We start from the raw sequence: 5263 nt of genomic DNA, 5'->3' as shown, positions 1-5263 counted from the left end.
CCCCCTCCCCCCACCGAATAATCAATAATCTTTGACTTTACAGTTTTCACAATGATGTAATTCAGTATAATAGTATCAAAATATTTCCAGTCTTACTGGAAATTGCAATTTTAGTTTTTCTCCACACCCTATGAGGAGTTATTGAAACATTTTTGGGACTGAACACACTTGTAACCAATCACAGCCATTAACCAGCCCACCAGGCCCATGAAATGTTAACAACAAGTACGGTAAACGGGGTATAAACATAGGATATCGGTCATTGGCTGGTGTGTTTGCGTCCTGAGAATAAGCCTTTATTATGTATAAAAGGAGCAGGTCTATTTTGAGGAGTCTGCCTTGCGCCTGTTTGCACAGTAGCCACGAAAGGACAAACCAAATGCTGATTTGAGGATTTTTTGTTCTGTTTTTTTTGTTGATAGTCACCTTAGGGGAGGGTAAGCTAAGGCATTATTAGCTGGTTTCAATCTGCAACCACACATTTGATGTCCTGCAATTTAAAAGATCATTTTTCAAATTGACAAAGTCGTAGTTTGTCATAAAACTAATGAAATATGAGGCTGTTGAAATGCATTATTATAAAGACTACACACCCAACATTCACTAGAGTGACGTCGTCCCATTGAACAGTCGTTCAAATGTGTTTCTTAAGCATAAACACTTCCTGTGCATTAGCTTGCTTGCATAACTAACAAACTACCCTTTAACATAATTGCAGTTGTCAATATGGCCAGTTTAAATTAGATTTACACCTTTGTTAATATTTTTTTCCTGCGCCAAGTTGGGAGCCATGTTGATGTTGGTGGCGTAAGTTGTGCGAGACGATGTAGTTTACAGAGTGGTTTAAAACAAGGGAATTTATATTTATATTATATTTTATATTTATATAAGGGAATTTTACTTTACTTTCTAAAGTAATTGTCGCCCTTCGTTCACTAAGTTTTCTCTGAGATAAAGTCCTTTGGCTCTCTATGTCATAGTTTAAGTATTTTGGTTGAGTTATTTCTTATTAGGGGGCCAAGCAGACGCATTTCCTAGGACCAGAGGTGCTAGCAACCCTATTGTATATATATATATATATATATATATGCTGAGCTAAAGTCAACATATAGCATCCTGATGTAGCTGTCCTTATTCTCCTTGTGGGGAAAGGGCAGTAGATCATCTGTAGATCTGTTGGTCCTGAAAGCATACTGATGAGGGTCCAGGCAGACAGAGATGTTGTCTTTGATGTTTTTGAGAACCAGTTTCTCAAAGCACTTGATCAGGATGGGGGTGTGAGCCACATGGTGGTTCATTAGGACTGGACACAGCACACTTTGCACACAGGAACGATGATGGCTGTCTTAAGGGACCAGTGAAGGAACAGTCTCCTGTGAGAGTCAGATGTTTAAAAATGTCAGTAATAACATCAGCTAGCTGATCAACACATGTTTTTAGCACACAGCCAGGTATAGTATCTGGACTGCAAATGTTATTTATATTCACTCTCAGCAGGATGTTTCTCACATCTCACATCACGCGGTGGTGACTGACAGTGGCTTGTCCTCTGGGGGTGGAGTAGACTCCACAGCTGAGTATTCGGGGAGGAGATCAGAGTGAGCATAAAATGTGTTCAGCTCATCCTGCAGTGTGGCCTCACACATGAAGGGGGCACTCCTGCTTTTGTAGCTTGTAACATTTTGAATCTCCTGCCACATATCTTTAGTGCTGTTTGTGTTGAGGTCCTTCTTCAGTCTCTGCTGATGACTCCTCTCTGCCTCCTTGATTCCAGCTTTCAGTCTTGCTCTTGTGGTGATGCATGTTTCCTTGTCATCTGACCGAAAGGCAGGTTTTTTTGGGTCTGGCCCTTTTGGCCCTGGCCCTCATCACTCAATTCATCCAGGCCCTCTGGTTGGGGAAAGACCTTATTTTCTTTGTGATCACCACATCATCAAACATTTGCTGTTAAATGATGTTACTAAGATGTACTATATATTCATTAAGTTTGTGAATTCACCAAAAACATAACATACACAATTATTATTTGGAAAATGTATTCAGCTAATTATTTGCTAACAAGTATGTAATTATACTGTTAGCACAGGCTCTATAGTAGCCTACACACAGCATTAAATGCCAGGAAACCACTTTATACTCCATCCAAATTCCCCCCTCTCTTATATAAAAAAGACATATTGAAAGGTGTGATATTTTTCAGATCCACTGCAGATGCAACCGAAGCGTCCCAGACCACCCACAATCGGTCCTAACAGAGCAAACACTCACATCAACTGCCCATTTTGTGAGTGCAGGTTCAGGTGGTTATCAAGCATCATCAAGAATCACCTCTGGTGATCACTCTGAAAATTAAACAGGGACTGTTACTTACGAAGCTTCATCGTCAGTAAAGAGCTGTTTACTCCTTTGAGAGTGGCTGATACACCTACAGCCATAATGTTTTAGTTTTTCCTCAACAGCTGCAGTGTACAATCATCATATTCATAAGACTGACATTATTGAAATGAAGTTAATAAAAAAGTGTAATAAGATGCACATAGGCCTGTTATAATAATAACAATAATAATAATCACACTATTATTATTATTATTATTATTATTATTATTATTATTATTATTATTATTATTATTATTATTATTATTATTATTATTATCGTTATTATTATTATTATTGATATTACTATTATGACTCATTGCTATTCTGTTTAAGAGAGCACTAGAGTAATTGCAGAGGTACAATAATTCAAATGTATATTGCAAATAGCCCTATCCCAAAAGAATAAAGGCAATCCCTCCTAAAATCTACAAAAAGTCTAATATGAACACAGTTTACTCAAAGATGACATCTAATTCCACAAGCTTTACATAGCAAAGCTCACCAGACAGACCAGGTTGCTTTTAAATGTTTTTTTTTTTTTTTTTTTGAGAACAACTTGTTTTGTTTTGTTTTTATCAATTTTATTTTTGGGGGGAGATGTACTGAACTAGCTGTTGCAAAATCATATTTTGATTGTTTAAGTTCTACTAAATGTGATGTTTTTCAGTATAATACTACAGATTGTATTTGACAAGACTGCAGTTGTTCCACTCTTTCTGTCCAGACTCATCTGTGTGTCATGCATACTGAAATATTTTTGCTGCAATGTCAATTATTATGTATAACCAGTGTTTGTTTTCATGCAACTCCATTAGGACTGACCCACATCTTGAAAAATGAGAGCCGTGAAGGAAAAGGAAAAGTTACTGCTTTACAAGGCACTTTACCGCTAAGCTCCTGACACACAAGAAACGCTGGTGACGAGCATAGATATAGCTTTGCTGATATCCGGCATCCTTGTTTTACAGCCACGTAATGTGCACAAACTGTCTATCTTTATTTTCATCATGTCTATTTTAAGTCCCACTTATCAATAAAAATATTTCTGTCTGAATCCTGATGCCTGTAGCTTCTTGAGGATATGTCAGGACAACAAAGAAAAACTTAAGAAAAGAATATTCCATTAGAATCAAATAAAACATGACCTTGCTGGAAATGAACAATAAAATCTTATTTAGAATACACTCACACTTGATACATTTACTATAAGTAAAATTGGAAAGTCATAAAAAGGAATATGAAGAACAATTTGGTTAGTATAGCAAATTAACTATTCAGGGTCTCTAAACACAAAATGCTCAATCATACTATTAAATACTTGAGACTAAATCTGGTTTTATAATGCTGTCTTTTCGTATGTATATATATATATATATATATATATATATATATATATATATATATATATATATATATATATATATATATATATATATATATAGAATAAAGGCAATCCCTCCTAAAACCTAGAAAAATCTAATATGAACACAGTTTACTCAAAGATGACATTTAATTCCACAAGCTTTACATAGCAAAGCTCTTTGAGAACAACTTGTTTTGTTTTGTTTTTATTAATTTTATTTTTGGGGGGAGATGTACTCAACTAGCTGTTGCAAAATCATATTTTGATTAACTGAAATATTTGGATTAATTGAAATCATATTTTGATTAACTGAAATTAACTAAATTAACTAAACTCATTCCTCATTCCACTTACTTCAAATCTGTGATGTGGCATTCATTGACACAATTTTGTAATGGTTTTCAATGACACAGAATTATAACAATATGAATACATAATATACTAATAAATGTGTTAAATATGATTCAGAATATATTAAAAGCAACTGATCTTGTTCAAAAGAACAATCAGAATTATAAACTGATTCATCATCAACAATCATTAGCCTACATTTGATTTGATGGGGTGGGGGGGTGATAAGGGACCTGGATAATGGGCGGGGGGGTGCCTGGCCCAAAAAGGTTTACAACTGCTGACTGAGCATATGCCAGTGTAGGATATACATAGCACTGAAATGGACAATCAGTCAACTGACAGACGGAACATGTCAGTTCAGTTTCTTAGCCAGCTTGCTTTTTGTGGTTGCAAACAGAACCTAACCTAAGACAGTTTCCCCTCACCATTGCAGCAATCCACAGACAGAAGTAAACGGACATTCAGCGGGAGAGAGACAGAGTGAAAGAGCACAGCAAACCATAACACCCATTTCCACATGATTTGGAGCAATTATTGTTAATATTTCGATCAATAAATGTAAATAAATAAGTTGCTTGAATAGCAGTAGTTTTAGTTGTGTTAGATATTAACATCTAGCACATAGGCAAGGTGTTGTCTGCTCCAGGGTACTGGATTTTTCCCCTGACCTGTCAGAGCAGCAGCCTCGCTTTGTTCTGAGACCTCCTGATTTAGAAGAACTAATCTGTATGTGAATGGCAGTTATCTACATGGTTATCTACATGGTGCAATCAGTACTTTACTTCAAAATGATGACTAAAAAGGCTGTCTTTTGCCAGTTGATATATAAAAATCATTAATTGTACAGCACCAACAAGTCAATTTCCTCCAGACATCGGTGAATTCCTTGAAGCGCTAGCTGTGCATTACCAAGCAGCATGGATAGGCTCCACCGCAGACCAAATACAGGACAGACGCTGGATAAATGCATGGTGGGGGGTGGGGTAATGACAGTGGATTAATCTATAGTGTAACATCTGAGAAATCGACAATGGGGGAGACAGTGGATTTTGAGGATTTTCTGTTTTTCTCTGTGTGACACAAGTAAGCCAGTCTATGTGAGAGAAAGGACAGATACGAACACAGTCAGAATCTCACTATCTAAATCTGAAAACTAGCTGATAAAACAGC

This window comes from Acanthopagrus latus, chromosome 3 (genome assembly GCF_904848185.1).
Source record: "Acanthopagrus latus isolate v.2019 chromosome 3, fAcaLat1.1, whole genome shotgun sequence".
In the NCBI taxonomy this organism is placed as follows: Eukaryota; Metazoa; Chordata; class Actinopteri; order Spariformes; family Sparidae; genus Acanthopagrus; species Acanthopagrus latus.
Note: the sequence above shows the minus strand (reverse complement) of the source record.